The sequence below is a fragment of the Zea mays genome, chromosome 7 (assembly GCF_902167145.1).
Source record: "Zea mays cultivar B73 chromosome 7, Zm-B73-REFERENCE-NAM-5.0, whole genome shotgun sequence".
In the NCBI taxonomy this organism is placed as follows: domain Eukaryota; kingdom Viridiplantae; phylum Streptophyta; class Magnoliopsida; order Poales; family Poaceae; genus Zea; species Zea mays.
The window spans coordinates 55,638,323-55,656,014 of NC_050102.1; positions in this window are offsets into that span (position 1 = coordinate 55,638,323).

The following is a 17,692-nucleotide window of genomic DNA, read 5'->3' on the forward strand; positions in this document are numbered from 1 at the left end:
GCATATAATAACATGGTTATGCATAAAACCGGGGCTTGCCTTCAATTGTTGGGGCTGCGGGGAGATCCTCAATAGCAGCCTCTGAAGCCGGCTCCTGGTCCTCCTCTTGGACAGGTCCTTGCTCGGGGATGAGCACGTACTCTCCGTCGGCAAGATTACAATCTAACGAATGCAATGCGTAAGATATATGCATGATATGATATGTGCTTTTAGAAATTATAACTTTACAGGTGTATGGTCTTTTGAATTTAAACAAGTTAACTTTACTTGTGTAAAACCCTTGGGTGGTATACTTGGTAAATTGGGTTAAACTTAGCTAAGGTAAGGGATAGGTTTATTTTTTTTGGGGTTCTGCTGAACTCTTTTTAAGTCTTAGTGATAAATGATAAGTTCTCAAGTTAGACTTATTGAGGTGGGGTTTAATTCTTCTTCCCTTTTTCTTTTATTCCTTTAATGTTTTGGAGTAGGTTTGAACTACAAGTTGCTTTTATAAAATTCCAAAAATTCTGCAAAAATTACAGTGGCTTGTTACTGGTGTATGATTCCCTGTTACAAAATTTGGGGGTCAGAAAGTGAATGGTTTTCTCTGGACAAAATTACCAAATTTCAGGGCAGAAGGGGTGCTTTGAACTACAACTATTATTTAACAGTGGGTAACTCTCTAAAACTTATTTTTGCTGGCTTTTAGGTGTTATAACATGACTTGATACAAATTTCTAGTCATTAGTACCTTTTGATTATTTTCTTATGGTTTTCTCAAGTTTCTAGTCAAATAGGTGCTTTCTACTACCACTATATTTGAAAAACATCAAACAACAGAGTTCTTATTTTTCTTAGTTAGTATTTTGTGCAAGAGCAATCATTCTGAAGTTTGGCTTCTTTTTGCTTAAGGGAAGGGGTGGTTTGCATTATTTGAGTTAAATGGCCTTTCTCACAAATTACTAGCAAAAGGTATGGGTTCACTTCTTTTTCATGGGTTTGTATTTTTCTCTGGTGGCTTGTCTCATCATGGACTTAGCTAATTTTTGGTTGCCCATTATCACATTATTTGGGGTTGTTCATGATTTAGTTGAAAAATGCCTTATTATTACTTTGCATTTAATTTCCTTACTTAAAAAGTTGGGCTGGGGTGCTCTGTATTTTTGTAGTGGGGTTCTGGTGGTTATAAGTTCACTGGATTTTTGTTAACCACTTTGGTTATAGTTTTGCAATTCTAATAATTGATTTTCAGTCTATATGAGGCTAATTAAAGCATCTTAATTAAAAACTGGTCCAAATTAATGGTCTCTGCATTTTTCATAGGTTCTCTGTTGCATAAGTAAACTAGGAAAAATATCATTAATCACTGTTCAACATTTTCTAATGCCTTTCTGATTTTCTCTAAGTTTTGGACAAAATAGCTCTAAATGAATAACTACATCATAATCTGTAATGCTGGGGTTCCTACTATTTTTAAACAGTGTCTAATTAAGGTATAAGCATCTACAAATTTTCTTAAGCTCAGCACAAAAGAAAAACTAATTTTCCTTAATTAAACAAGGTTTAGGGGGTTTCTGTTTTTAATTTTAAACTCTAAACTTTAGAACAGAAAGCATATGGTTCACTATTTTTAAAAGACAGATTACAATATTCCAAAGCTAGCAAAATTGGTTTGACAACTTTTTATTAAGATTTCATCAAGTTATGGATTTTCTAAGTTCTCTGGTCATTTTAAAAAGAATAACAGAATTGATTAAATGGAAATCCACTTTGCACTGGGGTCCCTGGCGGTTTTCTAAGTTTTCCTCGCGAATCAGTCCTTAGGTTACTATTCACACGATTCGCTGACATTACAGAAAACCCCTCGGGTTCTACAAAACCTAACCCGAGGTCCTTCTTCTACCTTAAACAGTAGCTGCGGCGAAGAAAAGGGCGGAGGGGCTTACCGGCGGCGAGACTGCTTCGGTGAAGTGGTCGAGGACGAAGGGGAGGTCGCGGGGATCACAACGGTGTGCGGAACGCCGTCGGAGATGGCCGGAGTCGGTCGGTCCACGCGCGCAGGCGGGGATGCTCGTCGGCGGCGAGGAGACCGGCCTGGTCACGGCGAGATAGTTCAATTAAATAGGTCAGGGAGGTCCACGGGATGCCAGAGAAGCTATGAGCGAAAGGAATTGGGCGGAGACTCACTGGATAGCTCGGTCCACGCGCGGCGGCGGAAGACCGAAGTCCGGTGAGGTTGATCTCGGGCCTCCAGTGAAGTCCGGTCGGGTCCGAGGGCTTGGCAAGCTTCACGGGCTACTGGCGGAGCTAGCCGAAGCACTGGCTGGGCTTGAGGGTGGCTGGAGTGGGCTGGCCACGGCGGCCGAAGCTCTGGCGGCAATGGCGGGCGGAATTAAGCTCGCCGGAGCTAAGGGAAAGTGGCTGGCCGGAGAGGGTGAGTGCGGGGCGAAGAGAGGTGCGCCCGGGGAGGCTTTATAGGCGCGGGCGGGCACGGCCAAGGGCGTGGGCGCGCGGCGGACTTGACCGGACGCCGGGGTGAGCGCGCGCGCGGGTTGGGCGAGCTCTGGCGTGCCGACCAGGGTCGAACACGTGTGCCCGTGCGTTCTGCCCAAGTTCTGGCGCGTGTGGTCGCTCATCCGAGCCTGCTCTCGCCTTGGTCAGTGCACAAAACCTCTTCTCCTCCCTACAAGCTACCATTCTTGTGTGGGTGCCATAGGATTTTGCCTACTGGTTGCAGAGATATGGAGCCAGGAAATCTGGTCTGTCTCCATGCCCAAACCCGAGGCAAATCCCAGGTTTTGTCGTGTCTAGGGCTCGCGTCCCAATGCCATCTTCTGGCACACGACAGAGGGGTTAGTTAGGCACAATTTTGTCAATGGGGCCATTAGGATTCGAGTTAGGGATCAAGGTGAACATCCCTGATCTTTGGCTCAAGGTCTGAATTTCAGAATTCTGAAATTTAGAATTCCCAATGAGTCCCTACAAAAGAAGTTTGATTTGGGGTTTTATTTGGATTATTTTGGCTAAGCTTTCTAAATCTTTCTTGTTGCTTAATAAATATACTTTAACTTATATAATTGGCTCAACTCAAAATTTTAAACTTTTCATTCCCTTTTTCTTATTTTCTTGAATTTTGTTCATGGGGCTCACTTAGGGTTCTTAATTAGGGTTGCACATTCTTATCTTTTCAAAGACTCAATTGTTTTGATCATGACACTTTTAAGCATATGCTTGGTGAATTCTTTATTACTTAAGTTAATTTGATGCTCATGCTTACTTTGATTTACATGAAATAATGGTTCTTGGTTTGGCTTTTTAAGAGAAACCCTAGGTGACACTGGGGTGTCACAACAACCGCTTACAATCTCGAGCCGGGTCAACAATAAATCCTCCAAGGTGATCACCGTGCTCCAAACGCCACCAAGCCATCTAGGTGATGCCGATCACCAAGAGTAACAAGCCATAGACTTTCACTTGACCAAGAGAAGCCTAATGGATGTGGTGTGTGCTCTAGGTGACTCTCACTTGCACTAATGAGGTCCTAATGCGGGATTAAGATTTTCTAATCACCTCACTATACTTTGTGGTGCTTGCAATGCTCTAGCAATGTATGGTCATCAATGTGGGCAGCAAGACACTCAATATGGCAGGTGGAGGGGGTATAAATAGCCCCACCCACCAAACTAGCCGTTACCAGGCTCTGCTGCGCATGGGCGCACCAGACAGTCCGGTGCACCAATGGTCGACTCCAATGGCTAGTTCTGACAGCTTGTCGTTGGGCAGATGGCACACTGGACAGTGAACAGTTCCTATCCGGTGCACAGCGGACAGTCCAGTGTGGCGGCTAAAATTCCTTTGCTCGACTCGTTGCTCTCGGTTTTTTCTCGAGGGAGAGGCTCTGCTGTAACACCCTCATTTTGAGAATATAGTAAAAATTTTCAAAGATCTTGAATTAGAATATTTTTTCCTTTCTTTTCTTTCTTCTTTAAACATTTGAAGTCACATATCCTTAAGTAAAAGTTCTATAACAAAAATTCAATAAAAAGATTCTTATATAAATTAGCCTTTATTGAAGTTTATAAGTATTAATGTTAGAACATTTTCTTTAATAAGAGATCATACAATATAAACTATTTTTCTTAAAATAATTACATGTGTGCTACATATTCAAAAAAATTGCTTATGTAGAATAATAAATGAATGAATAAAAATTTTATACAAAAAATGAATATTGCATCATGCTAGTTTTCTGATTGTGAATTTTGGTTGAGGTATAAAATTCAAACTCAGATTCAAAAGTGAATTCAATTGGAAATAGAAAACAGAAAAATAAAACAAAAAAAGGCTTTCCTCGGTTGTATGGGCTGAAATCGGACCGACCCAGTCAACCAATCCCACTCGCAGTCCCTCTCACCTCACGCGCCGAGCCCACTAGACAGCCCCTCATCACACGCGCCCGCGGAAACGACTGGTGGGGCCCTTTCGCAGCAACCATCGCGCTTGCACCTGACGCATTGCATCGATGTCGAGTGGACCCTAGTGGTCAGGCCGCGTCTTCCTCGGGTTGTTGCGCCTGAAGCCGTTTTCCTCGCCGCGGAAGCCGCTTGGGAGCTCGCCGTGGCCGTTGGTGGACTCGAGCCTTGCCCTGGAGCCAAGAGTATAAGTTGGAGGTCCTCGGGACTCTCTCCCTCGGCCTTAGTCAGCGTCCGTGCCTCCACCAAATAGGGAGAAGCAGTAGAGAGGAAAAAAAGGAGTCTGCCGCCATTGCCGAGCTGACAGAGAGAGAAAAAGGGAGGGGCCTGAGTATTGGTCAGCCGCGTCCGCCGGGATGCGTTGGGGTCAGCGTGGTGGATGCTCGTGTGGGTGGTCTAGGCGTCCGAGAATTTCCCCACCGGAGCACTTCAACCACTGTGGAGCCGCGAGATGCCATGGGCGATGGTCTGCAGACTGCGGCGCAGGAACTGGTAAGAACACTACGGCTCCCCTCGCTACCTCCGCTTGCATCGTGTGGAACCATCCGGTTGCTAGGATTTGAGGGCCGAGTTGACCTCATGACTCATGCGATAGATCCCACCGCGGGGGAAGGCCCTGCTGCGTCATGTGTTGGCCTAAGGGAAGAAGAATGTGCTGCCACCGTCGATCTATTCGCGGACGGCTAGATCTGGGCGTCGGACACCGCTTCGGGGGGATGGGATCCGTGCCGTGGATTGGGATCCATCGGTCCATTGTTAATTCTGACCACATAAAATCCATGTTGTAGAACGCAGATCCGACGACGGTGGTCACATACCAGTTCACTGATATGTGAATCTATTCTTGACCATTGGACCGGCATCCAACGGGTGGTATACACCGATACCCTTTCGGCGGGGTATTTTTCTAAAAGAGTCCCTGAAGTATTTATATATCAACCCGCGATCTAGTGACTGGCGTCCTGTGTCTTCGGGCATTTTCCGTGGTTGCCCCTGGTCTTTCTAGAATTTGGGGAGCAGTCCAGAAGATTACAAAAATCAGGAAAATGTTATAGAAATTCAGTTTTAGTGTAAAAATAAATACTAGAATGTGTTTAATTCATAGAAAATGCATACTTAGTCCAAATTTATTCATTCCAATTTCTATAATTCTATAATATTATTGTTTATCACATAGTACCTCTGGTTTGACATGAAAACTATATTGAAATTAATCTCTTGATTAATCTGGTATTGAATACATAGAATCCTCAGAAAATCATAACTCCTTCATTTTAACTCCGATTTGATCCGTTCAAGTGCGTTAGCTTCGTATAAATATTTACTACGCAGTAACAACATTGATTATACCATGTCTCATTCTTTTATAATTAGATCTTTATTTAACTTATGTTGGTTAGTTTTGTTAATCTGCAGTAACAACATTGATTATTAATGTAGTAGAAGATGATCTATGATCAATTTATGACTTAGATTAAAGTTGAGATAAGTGTTTATAGTATAACCTCTCATATGATTTATATTAACCAATTTATAATATAGTTTAACACTTTAATCACATAAATCCTCTATAAAATCATAACTCCTTAATCGTAACTCCGATCTTAGTAGTTCTCGAACCCACGATCTCGTAGCAACGTGTAGATCATTATTATTCAGTTTGTTCTATGTTTGGTGTTATGTTAATTTTGTCTATACCATGTTTGCTTGTATTTCTACGACTAGCAGTGCGGTCACGAGGATCTGAAGAATCACCCTGGTAACTGGAATCTCAAGTGTCAGGCAAGTTGTGCCCTTGATCACTTTCATGTACCCAATAATACTCTTTATTATCACTATTCATGCATAGGTTTAATTTTGATGGGACACAATAGGTCACCCTAGTCTGTTTATCCTGTTTACCTTGTTTACCCCTGATTCACTTGGTTAGTTATGCTGTTGCATTATGTGGTTCCGGGTTAATATTTCATTATATCCATGTTCCTATTATTCTGTTATGTTGTTTATGTTCATGATAAGATCATTATGTTAATGGGAACATGGAGCGACCACCAGGGAAAATAGTGCTACCACAAGGGTTTAATGGGACGCCCTTGGCTGATTAATTAGGAAAGCTAGTGGATGACTACCTTACCCGAAAGGGGCAAGGGCAGTAGGGGAGTGGTCGGTGTAGGGAGGTCCTTCGGTTGATTTTCCTGCGATGGCGGTCAGGCGAGGGATTCCTGCACTGGAGCTTCCTATAAACTGCAGCGGGTTTTCTGAAGCTAGTGGAACTTTGTAAAGGCCTCGTAGTGTTACCCTGCCTCGCTTCCTTGGTAGAGGTGTATAGGATTCATGACCCCTTGGCAGATGGGTAACATGACTTGTGGGTAAAGATGTGCAACCTCTGTAGAGTGTAAAACTGGTATACTAGCCGTGCTCATGGTCATGAGCAGCTCGGACCCTCACATGATTGATTTATGGAACCTAAATTAAATTTGTCATTTGCATTTGCATGGGATTATTTATTAATTTTGTTCTATTATTTTTATTATGGTTCGGTATTTACTTACACTTAGTAACTGCTAATAAAATTTTGACCAACGTATAAAAGCAATGCTCAGCTTCAACCTTTATTTTGTTGACCAGCCTTACACATCACATGAACTCCCACCTTTGGTGAGTTCATGCCACATTATTCCCCACAACTTGTTGAGCGATGAACATGTGTGAGCTGCTGTCTCACACCCCCCCCACAGGAGAAGAATAGGTGGTTCAAGTGGAGCCACACATCGAGGAGTTCGATTCGATCTAGGTGGCGTCTCCCAGTTGACTTTCTGGCGCCAAGGATGGATTTTAGATCCTGTTATATTTATCTTTTATTTTTGTAAGTCTTCCGCTATGTAATAAATACTCTGGTTATTGTGACATTTATCTCTATACACTCTATTAATATATATGTTGTCTTTTTTCGCGCATGTATGAGATGCACCCGACTTTGTCCCATAAAGCCCGGGGTGTTACATCTGCCCCTGGGCCTAACTGGCCCCACTGTCAGGGGCGCACTGGACAGTCCGGTGCCCCTAAGACAGAAACCCTAACTTCTTTTTCCTTCTGTTTTTCGAATCCGTTTTCGTTCTACCTTGTGAGTGTGTTATATAGTGACACCTAGCACTAGATGTGAGTGTGAATATGCACCAACACTACACTAGAATTCTCTTGGTCAAACTAATCATCCACAACCCCTAGTTATAGTACGGCTACAATAAAATAGAAGACCTAATACTATAGCGACTATCCACAACTCCTTCAACACTCAGAATACGAAGACCTTCATCTTTTGATTCGTCGTTTCAGCCGTTGCTACAAGTTCTCATCTCAGGGATTGTTTTCACTGTTGTAGTACAACTTCCTGTAATGCGACCTAACTTACCATTTTCTCTGCAAAACACACGTTCGTCATATATAATATTACGTTGTCATTAATCACTAAAACCAACTAGGGGCCTAGATGCTTTCAATCTCCCCCCCCCTTTTTGGTGATTGATGACAACCCTACAAGATTGTGAGAGTAGTTTGATTGTTTTTCTATCAATAGAGAAGATGGTTAGTTATACTCAATAATCTTGACAGAAAGAGGTGTGTAAAAGAATAGTAAGTATAGGCGCATACACTACGTAAGTTTCTTGTTCATATAAGAATGAAATGAAATCCATGAACAAGAATTGAACGACGGGTGATAACATCTTAGGTGAAAACATAATACACACAAAGTCAATAACAAAAGTGGAGCTAACAAACAGCGAGAGCATATCATAGAGTTTGTGAGTTAAGCGTCATACAAAAGTAGAGCTAGTACAGAGAGTATCAAGCAAATATATACATCAAAATATCAAAAGGCACTCTCAACTAACTCCCTAACTCCCTCTAGCTCTCACAACTCATATCTCTCCCCCTTTGGCGTCAAACACCAAAAGAGTTACCCGAACCTACACACCAGAAGAGGAAGGAGGAGGCGAGGGCGCATCCGGTCGCGGTCGAGGCAGAAGCGCAAACGCAAGCTGAGGATCGGAGTCAGTCTCGGATCAAGGATCTGTAGTAGAAGCTGGAGCTAGTACTAACTCTGACGAAGGCTGCGATGCAGGATCCGCTGGAGCTGGTGCAGTCATGGATACCTCCACAGTAGCAGTGGTAATAGCAGGCACTGGTGGCACTAGCGGTTGAGCGCTGACGGTTCCGACGACCAGTGACGAGAAGTCCAAAGTGACCAGCTAGAGCGGAGAAGGAGAAGGACCAAACGAGGGAAGCGAGGGTCTTGCCTGAAGAGCTGGTATTATAGTAGCCTGAAGAGCTGGAGGAGGAGCAGACTGTACCAAAGGGAGCTAAACATGGGTGTGCTGAAGAATATGCGTCATGAACGCCTGGTGCTCGGCCCTGTCTACCAAGAGTTGCTGCTGAAGAGTGTCCTGACGGTCCTGGATAATCTGAAACATGGAGAGCATCCGTTCGGACATCTGCTGCTGGATGGCTACCTGTTGAGCCTACTCTGTTGCCAGATGAGCCTGATGTTGCATAAGTGACTGAAGAATAGCGGCCAGAGCAGGGTCAATAGAGCAGGAGCAGCACTGGAACTACCCGCCTCATGATCATGTGAACGAGGAGGCACAGGAGCCGGTGGCGGGATCCCCAGGCCCTCATCATTATCTGAAGATGTGTTAGCAACGGCACCCTGGGTCTCGAACTGTCTAAAGGTCTCATCCTCAGCCCAGATATCTGACACTGAATCTGGCACTGGGACTGGGTCCTCAGGTGTTGGAAGATAGGAACTGAGCTGAAGGAGAGAGGCCTCGAGGGTGCCCTAGAACTAAGGAGGCCTGATCAGCTGCGCAAAGATGTGACAGAGGTAATGAGCATATGGCAGCTGACGGCGAGCACGGAGACCATCCCATACTATGTCCTCGATCTCACAAATAAGGAAGTTAATCACGTCGAACTCTGAATGTGAGACCAAGGCACCATGTAGCCATAGTTGAATATGAGTGGTGGCCTCTCTGTATCCCATCCTGGGTAGTAGTGTACGTCTCATCAGCTCATATAGGAACTTCAGTACAGTAGGAGATCGTCGCGACCCAACTGTGAAAGAAGGTCTGAACAGGGCTGTGACGTGAGCTGTAGCAGGTGCAACTCCGCCGTGAGGGCGACGAGGAGGATCCGAAGTGCCATAGCACAGACAGTGAAGCCTAGTCGTCGACTCTGGAAATCCAAAAGGCTGACGAATCTGATTGACATGCAAAGTGACATCCTCTCACTCGAAACGGAATCACATCCACTGATGGTCAGGGTCAATCCATACGGTAGCATAGAACACTCTGACCCACTCGTTAATATACCTGCCACTCGTGGTCAATAGTGAAAGCAGTCCTGGCAGATAGGTAAGATGACCCTCTGAATTGGCACCGGTGGCTAGCAAAAAAGCAGGTAAATCCAGAAGCCGATGCGCTCGCCAAGCGATCTGAGCTATCAGCTGTGCCCGGAAGGACTCCTGAGTCCTAATACTGAAGAGAGGCACAGCCGCAGGATCCCTCTGAGCTGGCAACCAGGACTCCATGGGTACGTGTCTGAATCGGTGTACTCGGGTTGCAGTAGAAAGCTGAAGGTCGAGGAGACGCGGATCAGCAGCCAGTAGTCGCACCTCAGTCTCTTCACGCTGAAAGTCGCCTAGAGGGGGGTGAATAGGGCGAATCTGAAATTTACAAACTTAAACACAACTTCAAGCCGAGTTAGCGTAAGAAATCGAAACGAGTCCGAGAGAGAGGGCGCAAAACAAATCATGAGCGAATAAAGAGTGAGACACGATGATTTGTTTTACCGAGGTTCGGTTCTTGCAAACCTACTCCCCGTTGAGGTGGTCACAAAGACCGGGTCTCTTTCAACCCTTTCCCTCTCTCAAACGGTCCCTCAGACCGAGTGAGCTTCTCTTCTCAATCAAATGGGAACCAAACTTCCCGCAAGGACCACCACACAATTGGTCTCTTGCCTTGATTACAATTGAGATGATCACAAGAAAGAATGAGAAAAAGAAGCAATCCAAGCGCAAGAGCTCAAATGAACACAACAAATCTCTCTCACTAATCACTAAAGCTTTGTGTGGAATTGTGAGAGGATTTGATCTCTTTGGTGTGTCTTGTATTGAATGCTAGCTCTTGTAAGGTGTAGAAGTGGGAAAACTTGGATGACTTGAATGTGGGGGTGGTTGGGGTATTTATAGCCCCAACCACCAAACTTGACCGTTGGTGGAGGCTGCTGTCGACGGGCGCACCGGACAGTCCGGTGCGCCACCGGACACTGTCCGGTGCGCCAGCCACGTCACCTGGCCGTTGGGTTCCGACCGTTGGAGTTCTGACTTGTTGGCCCGCCTGGCTGTCCGGTGGTACACCGGACAGACCCTGTAGGCTGTCCGGTGTGCCACCCGCGCATGCTCTGCTCCTCTGCGCGCGCAGGCGCACATTTAATGTGTTGCAGTCGACCGTTGCGCGCAAAGTAGCCGTTGCTCCGCTGTCACACCGGACAGTCCGGTGTGCACCAGACACTGTCCGGTGACACACCGGACAGTCCGGTGAATTATAGCGGAGCGGATTCCCGAAGCTGGCGAGTTCAGAGTTGCTCTCCCTTGGGGCACCGGATAGTCCGGTGAATTATAGCGAAGCGCCTCTGAGAATTCCCGAAGGTGAGGAGTTCAGCTTGAAGTCCCCTAGTGCCCTGGACACTGTCCGGTGGCACACCGGACAGTCCGATGCGCCAGACCAGGGTGCACTTCGGTTGTCCCTTGCTCTCTTTGTTTGAACCTTTTTCTTGGTCTTTTTATTGGCTTATTGTGAACCTTTGGCACCTGTAGAACTTATAGACTAGAGCAAACTAGTTAGTCCAATTATTTGTGTTGGGCAATTCAACCACCAAAATCATTTAGGAAATAGGTGTAAGCCTAATTCCCTTTCAATCTCCCCCTTTTTGGTGATTGATGCCAACACAAACCAAAGCAAATATTGAAGTGAATAATTGAACTAGTTTGCATAATTGTAAGTGCAAAGGTTACTTAGAATTGAGCCAATAGAAATTCTCATAGGATATGCATGGATTGTTTCTTTATTTTTATCATTTTGGACCACGCTTGCACCACATGTTTTGTTTTTGCAAATTCTTTTTGTAAATCCTTTTCAAAGTCCTTTTGCAAATAGTCAAAGGTAAATGAATAAGATTTTGCGAGGCATTTTCAAGATTTGAAATTTTCTCCCCCTGTTTCAAATGCTTTTCCTTTGACTTAAACAAAACTCCCCCTCAATGAAATCCTCCTCTTAGTGTTCAAGAGGGTTTTAAGATATCAATTTTGAAAATACTAGTTTCTCCCCCTTTTGAACACAATAAGATACCAATTTGAAAATCATTAGTTTTAAAATTAGGTGGTGGTGCGGTCCTTTGCTTTGGGCTAACACTTTCTCCCCCTTTGGCATGAATCGCCAAAAACGGATATTTTGAGTGAAATATAAGCCCTTGCTAACTACTTTCTCTCGCTTTGGCAAAAATAAATATGAGTGAAGATTATACCAAAGTCGGAGAGTTGCTCGGAGCGACAGCGAAGGATGAGTTATGGAGTGGAGTGGAAGCCTTTGTCTTCGCCAAAGACTCCAATTCCCTTTCAATACATCTATGACTTGGTTTGAAATTCACTTGAAAACACATTAGCATAGCACATGAAAGAGACATGATCAAAGGTATATTAATGAGCTATGTGTGCAAAACATCAAAAGAAATTCCTAGAATCAAGAATATTTAGCTCATGCCTAAGTTTGTTAAAAGTTTGTTCATCAAGTGGCTTGGTAAAGATATCAGCTAATTGTTCCTTGGTGTTAATATATGCAATCTCGATATCTCCCTTTTGTTGGTGATCCCTTAAGAAATGATACCGAATGGCTATGTGTTTAGTGCAGCTATGCTCAACGGGATTATCCGCCATGCGGATTGCACTCTCATTATCACATAGAAGAGGAACTTTGGTTAATTAGTAACCATAGTCCCTAAGGGTTTGCCTCATCCAATGTAATTGCGCGCAACAATGGCCTGTGGCAATATACTCGGCTTCGGTGGTAGAAAGAGCTACGGAATTTTGCTTCTTTGAAGACCAAGACACCAAGGATCTTCCCAAGAACTGGCAAGTCGCCGATGTGCTCTTTCTATTAATCTTACAACCCGCCCAATCGGCATCCGAATAACCAATTAAATCAAATGTGGATCCCCGAGGGTACCAAAGCCCAAACTTAGGAGTATAAATTAAATATCTCAAGATTCGTTTTACGACCGTAAGGTGAGCTTCCTTAGGGTCGGCTTGGAATCTTGCACACATGCATACGAAAAGCATAATATCCGGTCGAGATGCACATAGATAGAGTAAAGAGCCTATCATCAACCAGTATACCTTTTGATCGACGGATTTACCTCCCGTGTCGAGGTCAAGATGCCCATTGGTTCCCATGGGTGTCTTGATGGGCTTGGCATCCTTCATCCGAAACTTGTTTAGAATGTCTTGAATATACTTTGTTTGGCTAATGAAGGTGCCTTCTTGGAGTTGCTTCACTTGAAATCCTAAGAAGTACTTCAACTCCCCCATCATAGACATCTCAAATTTCTTTGTCATGATCCTACTAAATTCCTCACATGTAGATTCGTTAGTAGACCCAAATATAATATCATCAACATAAATTTGGCATACAAACAAATCATTGTCAAGAGTGTTAGTAAATAAAGTAGGATCGGCCTTTCCGACTTTGAATCCATTAGTGATAAGAAAATCTCTTAGGCATTCATACCATGCTCTTGGGGCTTGTTTGAGCCCATAAAGCGCCTTAGAGAGTTTATAGACATGGTTAGGGTACTCACTATCTTCAAAGCCGGGAGGTTGCTCAACATAGACCTCTTCCTTGATTGGTCCATTGAGGAAGGCACTTTTCACGTCCATTTGGTAAAGCTTAAAGCCATGGTAAGTAGCATAGGCAAGTAATATACGAATTGACTCAAACCTAGCTACGGGTGGATAGGTTTCACCGAAATCCAAACCTTCGACTTGTGAGTATCCTTTGGCCACAAGTCGGGCTTTGTTCCTTGTCACCACACCATGCTCGTCTTGCTTGTTGCGGAAGACCCACTTGGTTCCTACAACATGTTGATTAGGACGTGGAACCAAATGCCATACCTCATTCCTAGTGAAGTTGTTGAGCTCCTCTTGCATCGCCACCACCCAATCCGAATCTTGAAGTGCTTCCTCTACCTTGTGTGGCTCATAAGAGGAAACAAAAGAGTAATGCTCACAAAAATGTGCAACACGAGATCTAGTGGTTACCCCCTTATGAATGTCGCCGAGGATGGTGTCGACGGGGTGATCTCGTTGGATTGCTTGGTGGACTCTTGGGTGTGGCGGTCTTGGTTCTTCATTCTCCTTGTCTTGATCATTTGCATCTTCCCCTTGATTATTGCTGTCATCTTGAGGTGGCTCATCTTCTTGATCTTCTTCTTCATCAACTTGAGCCTCATCCTCAGTTTGAGTTGGTGGAGATGCTTGCGTGGAGAAGGATGGTTGATCTTGTGCATTTGGAGGCTCTTCGGATTCCTTAGGACACGCATCCCCAATGGACATGTTCCTTAGCACGATGCACGGAGCCTCTTCATCACCTATCTCATCAAGATCAACTTGCTCTACTTGAGAGCCGTTAGTCTCATCAAACACAACGTCATAAGAAACTTCAACTAGTCCTGAGGACTTGTTAAAGACTCTATATGCCCTTGTGTTTGAATCATATCCTAGTAAAAAGCCTTCTACTGTCTTAGGAGCAAATTTAGATTTTCTACCTCTTTTAACAAGAATAAAGCATTTGCTACCAAAGACTCTAAAATATGAAATATTGGGTTTTTTACCAGTTAGGAGTTCGTATGATGTCTTCTTGAGGATTCGGTGTAGATACAACCGGTTGATAGCGTAGCAGGCGGTGTTGACCGCCTCGGCCCAAAACCGATCGGAAGTCTTGTACTCATCAAGCATGGTCCTCGCCATGTCCAATAGAGTTCTATTCTTCCTTTCCACTACACCATTTTGTTATGGCATGTAGGGAGAAGGGAACTCATGCTTGATGCCCTCCTCCTGAAGGAAGCCTTCGATTTGAGAGTTCTTGAACTCCGTCCCGTTGTCGCTTCTAATTTTCTTGATCCTTAAGCCGAACTCGTTTTGAGCTCGTCTCAAGAATCCCTTTAAGGTCTCTTGGGTATGAGATTTTTCCTGCAAAAAGAACACCCAAGTGAAGCGAGAATAATCATCCACAATAACTAAACAGTACTTACTCCCGCTGATGCTTATGTAAGCTATCGGGCCGAATAGATCCATGTGTAGGAGCTCGAGTGGCCTGTCAGTCGTCATGATGTTCTTATGTGGATGATGAACATCAACTTGCTTCCCTGCTTGACATGCGCTACAAATCCTGTCTTTCTCAAAATGAACATTTGTTAGTCCCAAAATGTGTTCTCTCTTTAGAAGTTTGTGAAGATTCTTCATTCCAACATGTGCTAGTCGGCGATGCCAGAGCCAGCCCATGTTAGTCTTAGCAATTAAGCAAGTGTCGAGTTCAGCTCTATCAAAGTCTACTAAGTATAGCTGACCCTCTAACACTCCCTTAAATGCTATTGAATCATCACTCCTTCTAAAGACAGTAACACCTATATCTGTGAAAAGACAGTTGTAGCCCATTTTGCATAATTGAGATAGAGAAAGCAAATTGTAATCTAAAGAATCTACAAGAAAAACATTGGAAATGGAGTGGTCAGGTGATATAGCAATTTTACCAAACCTTTGACCAAACCTTGATTTCCATCCCCGAATGTAATAGCTCGTTGGGGATCTTGGTTTTTCTCATAGGAGGAGAACATCTTCTTCTCCCCTGTCATGTGGTTTGTGCACCCGCTGTCTATTATCTAACTTGAGCCCTCGGATGCATAAACCTACAAAACAAGTTTAGTTCTTTGTTTTAGGTACCCAAACTGTTTTGGGTCCTTTGGCATTAGATACAAGAACTTTGGGCACCCAAACACAAGTTTTTGATCCCTTGTGTTTGCCCCCAACAAACTTGGCAACTACCTTGCCGGATTTGTTAGTCAAAACATAAGATGCATCAAAAGTTTTAAATGAAATGTCATGATCATTTGATGCACTAGGAGTTTTCTTCTTAGGCAATTTAGCACGGGTTGATTGCCTAGAGCTAGATGTCTCACCCTTATACATAAAAGCATGATTAGGGCCAGAGTGAGACTTCCTAGAGTGAATTCTCCTAATCTTGCTCTTGGAATAACCGACAGGGTATAAAATGTAACCCTCGTTATCATGAGGCATGGGAGCCTTGCCCTTAACAAAATTAGACAGTCTTTTAGGAGGGGCATTAAGTTTGGCATTGTCTCCCTTTTGGAAGCCAATGCCATCCTTGATGCCAGGGCGTCTCCCACTATAGAGCATGCTTCTAGCAAATTTAAACTTTTCATTTTCTAAGTCATGCTCGACAATTTTTAGCATCTAATTTTGCTATATGATCATTTTGTTATTTAATTAAATCCATATGATCATGAATAGCATCAATGTTAACATCTCTACATCTAGTGCAAATAGTAACATGCTCAGTGGTAGATGTAGAGGGTTTGCATGAATTAAGTTCAACAATCTTAGCACGTAAAATATCATTGTTATCTCTAAGATCGGAAATTGTAACATTGCAAACATCTAGTTCTTTAGCCTTAGTAATTAGTTTTTCATTTTCAATCCTAAGGCTAGAAAGAGAGATATTCAATTCTTCAATCTTAGCAAGCAAATCAATATTGTCATTTCTAAGACTTGGAATTGGAGCATCACAAACATTTGAATCAACCTTAGCATTTAAACTAGCATTTTCATTTCTAAGGTTGGTGATAATGTCATGGCAAGTGCTTAGCTCACTAGATAATTTCTCACATTTTTCTACTTCTAGAGCATAAGCATTTTTAACCTTAACATGCTTTTTGTTTTCCTTAATTAGGAAGTCCTCTTGGGAATCCAAAAGGTCATCCTTCTCATGAATAGCACTAATTAATTCATTTAATTTTTCTTTTTGTTGCATGTTTAGGTTGGCAAAAAGGGTACGCAAATTATCCTCCTCATCACTAGCATTATCTTCATCACTAGAGGATGCATATTTAGAGGATGATTTAGATTTTACCTTCTTCCTTTTGCCGTCCTTTGCCATGAGGCACTTGTGGCCGACGTTGGGGAAGAGAAGATCCTTGGTGAAGGCGATGTTTGCGGCGTCTTCGTCGGAGGAGGAGTCGGTGGAGCTCTCGTCGGAGTCCCACTCCCGGCAAACATGGGCATCGCCGCCCTTCTTCTTGTATTATCTCTTCTTCTCCCTCCTCTTGCCCTTCTTGTCGTTATCCCTGTCACTGTCACTAGATAGTGGACATTTTGCAATAAAGTGACCGGGCTTACCACACTTGTAGCAAACTTTCTTGGAGCGGGGCTTGTAATCTTTCCCCCTCCTTTGCTTGAGGATTTGGCGGAAGCTCTTGATGATGAGCGCCATTTCCTCGTTGTCGAGCTTGGAGGCGTCGATGGGTGTTCTACTTGATGTAGATTCCTCCTTCTTCTCCTCTGTTGCCTTGAATGCGTCCGGTTGTGCTTCGGGCGTGGAGGGGCCATCAAGCTCGTTGATTTTCTTTGAGCCTTTGATCATTACCTCAAAGCTTACAAAATTCCCTATTACTTCCTCGGGAGTCATTAGTGTATATCTAGGATTACCACGAATTAATTGAACTTGAGTAGGATTAAGGAAAACAAGTGATCTAAGAATAACCTTAACCATCTCATGGTCATCCCATTTCTTACTCCCGAGGTTGCGCACTTGGTTCACCAAGGTCTTGAGCCGGTTGTACATTTCTTGTGGCTCCTCCCCTTGGCGAAGCCGGAAGCGACCGAGCTCCCCCTCGATCGTTTCCCGCTTGGTGATCTTGGTTATTTCGTCTCCTTCGTGCGCCATTTTGAGTACGTCCCAAATCTCCTTTGCGCTCTTCAACCCTTGCACCTTATTATACTCCTCTCGACTTAGAGAGGCGAGGAGTATAGTGGTGGCTTGGGAGTTGAAGTGCACAATTTGGGCAACTTCGTCCTCATCATAGTCTTCATCCCCTACGGATGGTACCTGTACACC